The sequence below is a fragment of the Propithecus coquereli genome, unplaced genomic scaffold, assembly GCF_000956105.1.
Source record: "Propithecus coquereli isolate 6110/MARCELLA unplaced genomic scaffold, Pcoq_1.0 Scaffold656, whole genome shotgun sequence".
In the NCBI taxonomy this organism is placed as follows: domain Eukaryota; kingdom Metazoa; phylum Chordata; class Mammalia; order Primates; family Indriidae; genus Propithecus; species Propithecus coquereli.
This window is the reverse complement of record NW_012152574.1, coordinates 481,319-496,118: the sequence shown is the minus strand read 5'-3', so window position 1 is coordinate 496,118 and position 14,800 is coordinate 481,319.

Genomic DNA, 14,800 nt, shown 5'->3' with positions numbered 1-14,800 from the left:
GAAACTCCACTTTCTCATCCCCGGCGCCTGCCTTCTCTTAAGTATCCATCCCATTCATCCTTACTTCTTTCCACTTATTTATCCCCAGCCTCCTCGCTTTGCCTTTCCCGCCTACCTCTTCTCCTTTCTCCTGTCGTCTCTGCTCTTCTGAAGGGTTCTCTAGTTGTATTTGAGGCTCAACCAGCTCCCCAGAGCTGTCCGTTTTATTCCCGCCCTCTCAGGGCGCACTTTTGCTGAGGGAGTAAAAGCGCCCCGAGATCCTCCAGCGCTATGTAAACCGCGCGGGTCCTCGGAAGAGAAGGGGTTAAGACCACCAAGGTCGCACCTCCCGCGCATCCTAGAGGGGAACAGGGAGGTGAGCCAAGAACTGGGGGCAGGAGAGGCGGGGCTTCCGGCGGAACGAAATCGTCTCCATGGCAGCGGCGACGCGTCCACGCCGGGCGTGCGCGAGGGTCCCTGGCTGTTGAACCTCCGGCTGCGGTGTCCTGTTAGTGCGGCTGGTTTAGACTGGTGGAATCGAGGACTGGTGTAGTTCTCTGGTTTTAACAACGACCACCGTTGCATTGCTCTTCAAGGGTCTTTCACCGTCTCGTATCTTAGGCTACTGATACAAACATGCCGCAGTGGGCCGTTTTCCGGGTGAGAAAGCCGAGGAATCGGAGGACTTGCTTCAGGTGACGGCGAGTGTTACCAGCCCAGCCAGGCATCCCTGTCATCTCTGCTCTTTCAAAGGGTTCTCTGGTTGGATCTGAAGCTCACCCAGCTCCCCAGAGCTTCCTGTTTACTAGGAGTTATAGGATACCGGATCTCAAATTGTCCAGTTTGATACGAACAGGGAATACAGAAGGCTCGAAGAAGAATAGGAATTCATTAGAAGAGTTGAGTGACATTCAGAATGGACACAGCAATTTCCCTGAACAGGCCTGTTGGAAGATGGAGCTTTGCCAGAGGTTTAGTGGTCTACTGAAGGAGAACCTATCAGTAGGTTGTCAGACATTATTCTATACTGGCAGGTTCATACAGATCTGCCTTTTCTTTCTCAGATTTGGTACTTTTCTCAACTGATCCTTATAGGACATCCGAATGTGACAATATAACAACTTGTAGCCTCCAGAATTATCTAAGAGGAACTGTAGAGACAACAGCATTGGAAAGCCATCCAAGACCCCAAGTACTCCTTTCTGCTCTTGCTCTCAATCTGCCATCCTAGCTCCCTTAGAAAGGGTCATGTTGATCACTTTTTGGTTTCATTTGAGTACTGATAGAGTGCTGCAGACTGGCTGAAAGAAAGAACTAAAGGAATTATGATTGATTTACTTCCTGTAGAACTGAGAAAGCCAAGGAATGCAAAGAAAGCATATCCAATGTTGAGGAGGAACTGAGAAAGAGCTAAGTCACTGAGGAGACCTAGTCAGGCCATCCTAGAAATAGGAAGACTTACAAGCCTCATTATGTAGCAGAAATCCTACAATCTTTATTTCAATAATAATTTCTGTTTTAGGTTCTCTCTTTGCATAATACAGGAGAATAACTCTACAACGCTCTCACCCCACTGCCAGAGCATCCATAATGGTGATTCTCTGAATGGTATGTGGTCTGCGTACTCATTCCCACTTGGGGTGAACCCCATATTTATCTCTAGGCCTCCTGCATTTCATCTTCAAACTCATGCTGGTGCAAGGCCTTACAAGTCCTCCAGCCAGAAGAGTCTTCTACCACTGGTTCAATTCTGTTCAACACATGTTACTGAGTACAAAATTCCTATTTGGCATCGATAATATAAAACTGTCAGTGCAAACCCTATTTCTCAAATTGCTTATTTTTGGGAGCTGAATGAAGATTAAAATGCAAATGCCTGATGTGTATATGTGTCTGAGTTCCACTGCAAAAATTCTATAAATAATTTCCCGGTGGCTGCTTTAGAAAGTTTCCCAACTATTGCAGGGCAGTAAAGAAGAGGTATCATGACTGCCTAGTACAATTTTTTACCTTTAGAGTCAAGGATGTTTAGGGTTTGCAGGGCTATGTCTATGTTCCTTTATGAAAATGGGGAGTAAGGCCCACAGAGCAAGGGTTAGACCAGTAGCTGGTTGAGGTGGGAGATAATAAAGAAAGCTCACAGGAATGTCATCACCTAGGGAAAAAAAAGGAGAAAACACAAGTCTGGAAGATAAGTTCCCGTTCTTAGGTTAATATTCTTGTTGTGGAAAATGAGTGATTTGTTTATTTAGGTTCATCAAGAGGCCTAAGGTAGACTGAGCCCTTAATTGTGTTCTTTTACTGTTTGGGTTCTAAACAACCTTTTGACCTGTTATTTGGTTTCCTGAAGAGGGTGATTGCAAAACTGATCCTACTGCTCAGACCAGGTGTGCTGTCTATTCAGAACTCCATTGTCATTTTGGCTCTAAATCAGCCTCTTGTGAAGTCAATTTTGGTAAGTCTGTCACTTCACTAGGACCTGGTCACTGACTGGTTTATTATCAGTCACATTCTATGCATGCTGAGGCTGAAGCAAACTTGGGCTTTCCAAAAACAGGGAGAGAGAGGTGACGTAGCTTTTGTGTCTCCACCTTCTCCCTCCCTGCAGTGGTGGGGAGCATGCGGCCTTGGGGCTGCATGTGGCCTGGACACAAATTTTGTAGAAGTTTGGATTTGGTTGAGGTGCCGCACTTGGGGATCTGGATGGCCACATATGGCCTTGAGGCGGCAGGTTCCCCGCCGCTGGAAGACCATTTGTAGGCTGCTGTCCCAGCCCCGTGTTGCTCCTCTGCAGTGCTTCTAATCAGCTAAGAAGGGCATGGTTGGTTTCCCAGCCCCCTGGCCAGTGACATTGTCAGTCCCAGCTGCTGGGAGAGGAAACATCCAGGAAGTGCCAGGCAGGGGCTATGGTAGATGAGGAAGTTTGATAATATTGTGTATTCTGCAGGGTGTGAAACAGTCAAGGGAGTTTCATAGGGCAGGGATGAAGTGGGTGTGGTGTGGGTTTGGGTGAGAGTGGGGAGGATGAAGAAGACAGCGATGCTGAGTGGAGGAGGAAGGCAAAGGGAGTTTACCAGATCATGAGGAATGTTTAAAATAAGGAACACAGGGGGCCTTGGTAATTGCTCACAGACTTGAAAGAAGGGTATGGGGTTAGTCAAAAGGAAGAGGGCTGAGTAGATGAGTGAGTGGCATCTTTGGGGCCTGAAGTCTGCACTGAGATTCCACCTCCTGATTTTCTCAGAACCCAAAGGACCAATCAGGAATCTTTGGAGCAGGAAGCCAGGTCAGCTCCTCCTCCTTCCCCTATGTCTCGGGGACCCAGGGCCTCTGTTTCTCAGCAGCACTGTTGTACCTAAAGTCTCCCCCTTTTCTCCCCCATTTCTTTCCTCTTCCTGCCCTTTCCTAGTCAGCCCTGACTGGGAAGAGTTAAGACCAGTGAGAGCACACACCCTAGAGAGGCAGAGTCTCAACTGCCCCCATTTCCTGGACAACTGGAGCCTTCGTCCAGTACCTACTTCAGCGTCCTACAGCCCTTTCCTGGCTCCTGTGTGAGATCCCCACCCACTAGACTCTCCAGGCCCTCCCTGGGGCACTGATCTGTGAATCCAAGATAGCCTGAAGAGGAGAAGTGAGGTGTGGGGGGTGGTGGGGACCAGGCTGCCACAGACTGCTCCAAGCTCTGAAGAGAGGCTAGCCCAGGAAGTACAGACGTGGTTTTCCCTGTGAACTGGTGTGTTTTCCTCTGAGGTATTTTTGTTCTTATCTTTTTTTTTTTTTTCTGAGACAAGAGTTGCACTCTGTTGCCTCGGTTAGAGTGCCGTGGTGTCAGCCTAGCTCACAGCAACCTCAAATTCCTGGGCTCAAGCAATCCTCCTGCCTCAGCCTCCCGAGTAGCTGGGACTACAGGCATGCGCCACCATGCCCAGCTAATTTTTTCTATATATTTTTACTTGTCCAGCTAATTTCTTTCTATTTTTAGTAGAGATGGGGTCTTGCTCTTGCTCAGGCTGGTCTCGAACTCCTGAGTTCAAACAATCCTCCCGACTTGGCCTCCCAGAGTGCTAAGATTACAGGTGTGAGCCACCGAGCCCAGCCTTTTTGTTGTTATCTTTACCAAGTGCTTCACCCTTCCTCTACCTCTCCCTCTCCTTCTCCCCTTCCCTTCTCTTCTCTTCCATCCAACTTCTGCCCTCCCTCCCCAATTCACCAGCCACTTTCTACTTCAGTTTTGCAAAGCAGGGGAAGGAGGATACCCCTGGTAGCAGATACATCACGGGCTAGGGACACACTTTAGAGAGTGGGTCCTTTGGAAGTGGGGAAGTTAAGGAAGGGAGTTCCAGGGGAGAGAGGCTGGAAGGAAGAAACACAGGGACAGAGCAGTGAAAGTTCAAGAAGAGGGCTGGGGGTTGCTCAGGGCAAGGGCAGGGTTTGAGTAGGGGAGATAGTTCTCAGGTGTCAGATTCAGGGAGGTAGAATGGAGTGGGGGGCTCAAGATGGGCCTCCCCCCAGCTTAACTTTCTCCTATCTTCACCCTCCATGGAGTAACCATGGCATCCATGCGCTCTGCACCTGGAGTTCAGGTGAGAATGTGGCCCCCTGACTTCCCCCTATATATTTTCATTCACCTCTTCCTCTTCCCCATTGCTGTGGTCACTGTGTGCGTGCGTGTGTGTGTGTGTGTGTGTGTGTGTGTGTGTGTGTGTGTGTGTATGTTTTCCTTTTTTTGCTCTTTGGGCCTCTACTCAGCCATCTCTTTTCCTTTACTCAGTTCTCACAAGCTTGGCTCCTTCTTTTCTCTTTGAATCCATGGCTTTGACAAGTCTCATGATGAAACTGAAGAAAAAGATTTCTTTCACTTGTTCATTCAATACATACCGGCAACAGGAGTACACTGGCCAGAGAACTTGGCTGGGCCAAAGGAGACCTGGGTTCTAATTCTGACAGTGCCACTTGGTAGCTATGTGACTTTAGACACATTTTAGCCACTCTAGGCCTTTGTTTTATCATCTCCAAAATGATGGAATTGGACCAGGTGAACTCAGTTTTCTGTTCAAATGCTCTAACAATTCTGGATGCTGTGGTTCTATTTATTGAACAGTGCTGGGCATTTTATCCATACTCCCTGCGTTTGGTTCCATATTCTCTCTAGGTCACTGTACCTTTGTCTGCTCCTCATGCCGTCCTTCTTTCTCTCTGTGTCTTTGTGTCTTGCTTCCCCTTCCATGCCTAGTGTCCCTTCTTGTCTTTCAGTATCTTATGGGTCTCACTCTCAGGGTCTCATGCCATTCCAGGGGCTGCTGCTGACATTTGAGGTGGTGGCAATGAGTTTCTCCCGGGAAGAGTGGGGATGCCTGGACTTGCACAGGTGGTCCTCTACAGGGACGTCATGTGGGAGAACTACAGAAATCGGACTTCTGTGAGTGAGACTTCCTTTCTCTTCCCTATTTCAGAGTTTTTCATTAGTTGTACATAGATTTTCAGCACTACTCAGTGAGAGCATCCTCACCGATTCTCTAACCCCCAAAGCAGAGGATACTGAGCAGTGATTAGTTGAAGTTGGAGTGGCCTGATCATGCAGAATGCTTTTGGTTGGTACAGGTTGAACATCCCTAATGTGAAAATCTGAAATCCGACATGCTCCAAAATCCAAAACTTTTCGAGTGCTGACATGACACCACAGTGAAAAAATTCCACACTCAGTGCCTTTGCTTTCTGATGGTTCAATGTACACAAAATTTGTTTCATGCACAAAATTATTAAAAATGTTGTTTAAAATTACCTTAGGCTATATGTATAGGTGTATATGAAACATAAATTTCATATTTAGACTTGGGTTTCATCCCAAGATACCTCATTATGTACAGTCTATGTAAATATTCAAAAATTCCCCAAAAAAGAACAAACCCCAAATGCAAAGCATTTTTGGTCCAAGGCATTTTGGATAAGGGATATTAAACCTGAATTATTCTTAAAGAACTTTCTGGAAATTGAAGACAGTTATATGGGAGCACTGAGGACAGTAAGAAATAACTCCATATAATTCTTTCTAGAACTCTGGACTCATTTAAAGCAGCAATATGCCTTAATTTGTTAAAGATATTCAGAAAGCCATGTCGGGGCTACTATAATGAAACCTTTGGGAAAGTTAGTGACCTTTGTCAGATCAGAGTCCATAAATTCACTGGCAGAGATGAGTAGTCACCAGCTGTTTTACAGGGCAGGCTTTCACTCATAGTTTCCTTTTCTGTAACAGCCATCCCTCCTAGTCTTTTTGCTTTTCTCTCATCTTTCCTCTTTCCCTCCTTTGTGTTCTTCCTCCTTATTTCTTCTTTTTTCATTTTTCTTCACACTTCCCCCTCTTTTGTTTCTCTCTCTCATTGCCTTCTGAGCCATGAAACTTTTAACCTCTATTCGCCCCTGAATTCATATAACACTTTTTTCTTCCCATTACCTTTGCATTGCAAATATATATATATTTGCATTTATATATATATTTGCATTGCAAATATATATATATATATATATATATTTGAGACAGTCTCGCTCCATCACCTGGGCTAGAGTGCCATGGCATCAGCCTAGCTCACTGAAACCTTAAACTCTTGGGCTCAAGAGATCCTCCTGCCTCAGCCTCCCAGGTAGCTGGGACTACAGGCACATGCCACCATGCCTGGCTAATTTTTTGTATTTTTAGTAGAGATGGGATCTTGCTCTTGCTCAGGCTGGTCTCCAACTCCTGAGCTCAAGCGATCCTCCCACTTTGGCCTCTCGAAGTGCTAGGATTACAGGTGTGAGCCACCATGCCCAGCCTGCAAGCATGTTTTTGTTTTCTGAATAGTCCCATGGGATATGATAGGAAATCCAGGTACATTAATGAGTTGAATAAAATAAACAGGCCTAGGAGTAGGAGACATGATCCTGGTTGGGGAGATGAAGACTTCCGGGTCAGTTAGTTTTCAGGTATTTATCTCACTCCCATTATGGGCATGAATTTTAGTAGGTCCTGTGAATTAAGGCTGCATGGGTCAAAGAAGCTGGGAGCCGTAAGAACTTTAGTCAGATCCTTGGTTTACCAGTCTAGTATTATCTTTCCGATAGTGATATTGAGGGCATAATAGAGGGATTTAGTTGATTTCTATCACATTTTCCTTTACTTCCAATCCCAAACTTCCTCCATCAACCTCTGTGGGGCCACCATTTGTCAGCCTATGCACATTACCTTTTGGGGTGGGGCATCACAGTTAAATAAGACCGGCCTCTCCTACCTGTAGGTTACCTTCTGGCTGGCAAGACAAGGGGTCCATGCAGAAAAACCACTTGTTAAACATAGAAGACTGAATATGCTTAACATCATATAGGTGTTCTAGAGCCAAGTGTGACAGTCTGTGGAACAGTGCCAGACTGTGAACTGTTTGATAGGATAAGTACATAAACTGAGAGAAAGCATTTAAAAACTTTTATAACAACCTGATATTGCCACAGCATGCAAGCCTGTGATCAGTGGACTCATCTCACCAAGTAAAAGAATAAAACAAAACAAAATGGAACCCTTGGTCCTTTGCCACAGGTAGTTTGAGAATCAGGTGGTAAATGTTGTGTGAGGCAGGATAGTCAAGGATGGCCTCATGGGCAAGGGAAGTGGAAGTTGAGAGATGAGCAGAAATAATCAGCTATGGAGAAATGGAAAGCAATGAAGGCATTCCAGGCGGGGAGAAGGGTGAGAGCAAAGACTCAAAGGGAGGTAGTCCACATCTGATGACTATGGATGGTGATAAACAGACCAGTCTGAGCCTGTCTGGTTAGATTAGGGGACACAAGACGGGGAGAGTGTTTACAAGGATCATAGGTGGACAAGGTGAATGGACTGCATGGCCCAAGCCGACCTTTGCAGACAGCCTTATCTCCCATGGCCATTCTGTTTTATGGTCCATGGGCAGAAATTCTAGAACTTGGGGAGTAAAATGGACTACATGAATGTAAGTATATGGGGGCAAACATAAGTTGGTAGACGGGGAGGGGTGATAGTTCAAAAGGCAGAGTTAGCCAAGTTGAAGAACGACCATCTGAATTCTGTCCTTTGCAGTGTCACGGTCCAGAGAATATAGGGCGGAATAGCTATAGATAGTTCAATAAGAAATTTTTAATCTTCTGATTGATCTCACAGCATTCCTGTTTCCTAGACCTAAGGTGATCTCACAGCTGGAGCAAGGTGCGGAGCCGTGGATTCCTGATGCCCCAAGATCTCCTGATCTGGGGCTTATTCCAACCTGTTCTGCAGGTGAGAGTGCTGAGTCCAGAGTATAAACTGAGCAGAAGGGAGAGTTTGATGGGTATTCAGTGTTTGGGGAAGGGAGTGGGTGAGGGAGAAATCAAATTTACTCTTTATTTTCTCTTCTTTAGCCATACATCCTCTTACCAATCTACTCATCCAATTGTTTTTGTTGGGATATTAACTTTGTCAGCCACACCCTTCCACCTTTTGTTGTTCCCATCATCAGTCCCTGCTCTGTGCACCCCTTACCCTGGAATTGTTATTCTGCATCAGTCTCCCTTGTGGCCTCATGCAGCTTCTTATCTGCAGGGCTCATGTGCGCTTTACAGCTACCTCTGAGTCCTTTAAGGAGACGCATCTGTCAACACCTCACATCCTGAACATCCAGATCACACTGTGTTCTAATTCTTGCTGTGTTTGTTCATTTAGCAAGCATTTATGAAATGTACTGTGCTGGAATTGTGTACTTTCTGAGCTCTACCAGCGTGTCATGAGAAAGATGTCATTTGGAGTGCGAAGTAGATTTGGATTTGTTCCAGGGGCATAAGAGAGACACAGTGGTTTTCCCTTTCCCTTCTAGGTAGCCTTGTAAATTTTTGAAATATAAAGCATATTTTTCTGATTAAAAATATAATGCCTGCTCATTATAGAAAAGTTGCAAATACAAAAAGTATAAAAAACTTAAAAATACCCATAATACCCACCCAGACATAACTTGTCTTTACATTTTGATATGTTCCTCACAGACTTTTTAAAAGTTAGTTTAGTACAGGTCTAGAGACAATGTCCATCTTTTTTATGTAGCCCAAAATGTCTCCGAGATGAGACTCAGAGTGATAGGAGGGGAGAGCACAACTATAGCCAACTTCTGAGGCTCTTTAAATCAAACTGTCACCTAAGATTAGCTCTTGTATTATTATTTTTTTTGGTACTGATACCCAGTAGGGTTCTGGTGCTCAAACTTGGAGCCAACTGGTTGTTATATTCCAAACTGTATATATTTTTTGACACTTTGGTGATTTTCAAAGCCCACGTAAGTTAGCTTTGTTTGAATGTTGGAGGAAGTTTGGGGAAAAGTTTTTTCTATCCTGAGAATATGGAACCAGAAAGATCCATGTTGTCATTGGCAGGCAATATGGTGATGTGGCTTCAGGGCTTCTGTTGTAGTTAGCACTTGTTGGCTCCCATTGGTCACTGGCAGTCATGTGGCAGGTTCACTGATGTGCCACACATCTGAGATCATGTCGAGTGAATGGTAAATATATAGATTATCCTCCTGTATGGTATGTGTGTGTGTATGGATGTTTTTGTGCATGTGTCTGTGTCTCAGGCTAAGGAAGAGAAGGTCATACATTTGATGACCTTATTTTCAAGCAGTTAGAAACTGTTCCATAGTCACAGATGTATCCTATCCCTATCATTGCCCACTAGCTTACTAAGGACTCCAGCTATCCATCCCATCCTTATTTATAGAGGGCATCTATATTTGCATGTAATTGGTATATATGGTTATATGTGTGTTTCTGTCTCATTTTTGTTTTAGAGTCCTAGAGGAAAAAGAAGATTTAGAGGAACTCAAAACCAACTGATACATATTAGATTATACATATTAGATGTAGCTAATATGGAACCACTTCATGTTAATGGAAGGGAACAGTTGCAAAGATATCTAAGACATGGATAAGACAAAATAGCAAAACATTTAAAAAGTAGTTTCTTTTGGTTTTAGAATGTGTTTTACCATGACTTTTATAAGATAACATCAAATTGGCCCAACACTTTTTTTCAATATATCTGAGAATATCTTATCTCAACATATTTTAGAATTGAAATAATAGCAGACACTTGTGGAGTACTTACTGTGAAGAATATTCTAAGTCCTTTAGAATAGTCCTTTAATTCATTTTAAACTTGCAACTATCCTATGAGTTAGATTTTATTATCATCATCTGTATTTTTCAGATGGGGCAACTGAAATGCAAAAGGGGTAAAATAATTTATGGAGCTCAGAGCATAAGTCATTGGTAGAGCTGGGATTTGAACCCTGGCAGTCTGACTCCAGAACTTGTACTCTCATCTTCTAAGCTGTATTTCCTCTTTCCTCACTAGACATAAACTAAAGCTGCAGTGGTGTAACTTTAAGGGAAGAATATGTGATGGAAAATCTTTCTTCGAAATTCAAACTGAATGTGTCTACTACTTTTTATGATTGTATCATCTGTTGATTTTAGCATCACTTCTTTTGTATTCTGTGGTTCAGTAGGACCTCGAACCTAGGAATAAAGATCTTGGTAATTAAAAAATGAAATGACCCCTTTGCGTGTAGGGAATGTGTGAGCAGCATTGATGAAGATGGGGCTGCATGTGGAAATCAGACCATATCCCAGGAGCTCCTCTGTTAGGGCGTCACTTGGTGAGGCTTTGTCACTTTTTAAATAACATTGGTCCCCAAATATCAGCTACATCAGAACTCATGTGTAAGGAAAACATATTCCACAGCCAGATAGTAAACATTGTACATCACTTCTGGTTTGAGATATCTTCATTATACAGCCTTTGACCATGGTGATACAGAGAATTGCATTAACTTTCAATGGTTTGTGTATGGATCCATCAATTCCTGTATTATATGTGGTGGTCTGAACTTTTAGTTGGCATCTCCTTACCATCCCACTCTCAAGGCCACTCCACCCATCCAAAGCAAGCATCCTGTGTCCTGGAAACTCATTCTACTTGCTAAAGTCATAGAATGTTAGCATTAAAATGGATGGTAGAAATAATTCTTTAAAAAATAATTTGTTGAGTCATAATCTACAAACTGTTTTAAGCATATAATTTAATGATTTTGACTAAGTTTAAAGAGTTGCAAATCATCATCAGGATCTAGAATATTTTAGAATATTTAGAATTTTTAGAATATTTCTGTCACCCTAAAAGATCCCTTATAACCATTTGCTTTCACTCTCCATTCCCACCCATGGCCCCAGGCAAATACTATCTTACTTTCTGTCTCTATAATTTTTCCTTTTCTGTACATTTCATAAAAATGGAATAGTACCTTTTAAGAAACTGCCAAAATGTTTTCCAAAGTGGCTGTATGATTTTACATTTTCATCAGTAATGTACGAGGGTTCTAGTTTCTCCACATTCTTGTCAACACTTGTTAAGTGGAATGAGGTGGTTTTATGATAGTTTCATTTAGATATTTTATTTCTCATTGTCATTTTAGTTTTTATTTTCCTAATGACTAATGATGCTGAGCATCTTCATGTGCTTTTTAGCCATTTGCATACCTTTTTTGGTAAAGTGTCTATTCAAATCATTGGCTCATTTTAAAATGGGTCATTATATTCATTTTATTAAGTTGTAAGAGATCTTTCATATATTCCGGATACAAGAACCTTATTCAATATATGATTTACAGACATTTTCTCCCATTCTGTACCTTTTAATTTTTTTCATGTAATCTTTTGAAGTACAAAAGGTTTTAATTTCCATAAAGACCAAGTTTATCAATTTCTTTTTTTTCTTTTCATTTCATGCTTTTAGTGTCAAATCTCAAAAATCTTTGCCCAAACTAAGTTCATGAAAATTTTCCCCTATATTTTCTTCTAAACTTTTAGTTTTAGCTCCATGTACTCTTGAGAAAAATGTATATTCTATTGTTTTTGTGAAGTGTTCTATGCCAGTTAGGTCAAGTTGTTTGAAAGTGTTAAGTATTCTAAATCCTTACTGGTTTCTGTCTCATTGTTCCATCCAGTATTGACAGTGGGATATTGAAGTCTCCAACTATTATTATTGAATTGTCTATTTTTTCCTTGGATTTATTTTTTCCTGCCACGGATTGTCTTTCTATTTGTGTCAACAAAAAAACTGTTAAAACTAGTTAACAAATTGAGTAAATTGCAGAATACAAAATTAAATTTGTGTTTATATTAATAATAAACAATCAAAAATGAAGATAGAAAAAGAAGTCCCATTTATAGTAGTATCAAAAAGAATAAAATACTTAGGAATAAACTCAACCAAAGAGATGAAAGTCTTGTACTCTGAAAACTATAAAACATTGTTGATCTCCTTTTAACAAAACTTGATTGATCCTCTCAGGACTCTGCTAGAGGATCAATGGGCAGGCTAATTTGATAAATAAATGCAAACTGAGTTATAATGGCTTACTGCTTTGTTTTTCCTATGTAATAACCAGGAGTATTTTAACCCAAAGGTACAGATAATAAGGTAATATGGACTGAACTGCCTACAGGTGAAATATTTTAAAATAAATATTAAAAAAATTGTAAACTACAACATTTGATTGTTCTTGTCTAGCATAAAGCCACCCTTTTTTGTGGAATAGCATTTGTGCAAATCCTATACATTATCAAGTATAAATGAAAATAGTTATTCTTGGAAAACCTCTCTGAAATTTTTTTTTTACTAGAGATTGTGTTTATTCCCCCCTGCACCCCCATCATCATCTGCTGCTTCCCAGCCTCTGGTAGCCACCATTCTACTTTATATATTCATGAGATCAACTTTTCTTAGCTCTGACATATGAGTGAGAATATGTGACATTTGCCTTTCTGTGCTTGGCTTATTTTACTTAACGTGATGGCCTCCAGTTCCATCCACGTTGCTGCAAATGACAGGATTTCATTCTTTTTTATGGCTGAATAATATTCCATTGTATACCACATTTTCTTTATCCATTAATCCATTGATGGACACTTAGGTTGAATCCATATTTTCATTATTACGACTAGTGTTGCAGTAAACATGGGCATGTAGATATCTCTTTGATACATTGATTTCCTTTCTTTTGGATATATACTTAGTAGTGGAATTGCTGGATTATATGGTAGTTCTATTTTTAGTTTGAGGATCCACTCCTTAGTGGCTGCACTAATTTACATTCCTACCAACAGTGCACAAGGGTTCCCCTTTCTTCATATCCTTGCCAGTATTTGTTATTGCCTGTCTTTTTCATACAAGTCATTTTAACTTGGGTGAGATGATACCTCATTGTGGTTTTGATTTGCATTTCTCTGATGATTAGTGATATTGAGCATTTTTTCATATACGTGTTGGCCATTTGTATGTCTTCTTATGAGAAATATCCAGATCTTTTGCCCATCTTTTAATTGGATTATTATTATTATTTGCTATTGAGTTGTTTACAAGCTCCTTATATATTCTGGTTATTAATCCCTTGTCAGATGAATAGTTTATAAATGTTTTCTCTCATTCTGTGGGTTGTTTCTTCACTTTGTTGACTGTTTCCTTGGCTGTGCAGAAGCTTTTTAGCTTGATGTAGTCTCAATTGTCTATTTTTGCTTGGTTGCCTATGCTTTTGAGGTCTTATGTAAAAAAATCTTTGTCCAGACCAGTGTGCTAGAGTGTTTCGCCAATGTTTCTTTCTAGTAGTTTCGTAGTTTCAGGTCTTAGATTTGAATTTTGAATTCCTTTTAATTTTATTTTTGTATATGATGAGAGATAAAGGTCTAGTTTCATTCTTCTGCACATAGTTATTCAGTTTTCCCAGCACCATTTATTGAAAAGACTATCCTTTCCCCATAATATGTTCTTGGCACCTTAGTTGAAGATGAGTTGGCTGTGAATTCATGTATTTATATGTAGGTTCTCTGTTCTGTTCTATTGGTTTATGTGTCTGTTTTTATGCCAGTATGATCATTCTATTTTGGTCACTAAACCTTTGTAGTAACCTTTGAAGTCAGGTAGTACGATGTTCCAAGCTTTGTTATTTTTGCTCAGGATTGCTTTGGCTATTTGGGGTCTTTTGTGGTACCATACAAATTTTAGGATTGTTTTTTTCTATTTCTGTGAAGAATGTCGTTGGTATTTTGATAGGGATTGCATTGAATCTGTAAATTGCTTTGGGCAGTATTGTCATTTTAACAATATTATTTCTTCTAATTCATGAGCATGGAATATCTTTCCCTATTTTGGTGTCCTCTTCAATTGCTTTCATTAGAATTTTATAGTTTTCCTTGTATAGGTCTTTCACTTCTATGGTTAGATTGATTCCTAGGTATCTTATATTTTCTGTAGCTATTGTAAATGGGATTGCCTTCTTGGTTTCTTTTTCAGATTGTTCACTGTTGGCATATATAAATGCTACTGATTTTTGAATGTTGATTTGTATCCTACAACTTTACTGAATTTCTCGATCACTTCTAACAGCTTTTTAGTGGAGTCTTTAGGTTTTTCTATATATGAGATCATGTTGTCTGTGAACAAGGCTAATTTGACTTCTTCCTTTCCAATTTGGATGCCCTTTATTTTTTTCTCTTGCCTGATTGCTCTGGCCAGAACTTCCAGTATTACGTTGAATTAAAATGGTGAAAGTGGCCATCCTTGTCTTGTTCCAGTCCTTAGAGGAAAGGCCTCAATTTTTCCTCTTCCAGTACAATGTTAGCTGTGGGTTTGTCATATGTAGCCTTTATTATTTTTATTTATTTTCTTTCTATACTCATTTTGATGAGGGTTTTTATCATAAAGATATATTGAATTTTATCAAATTCTTTTTTG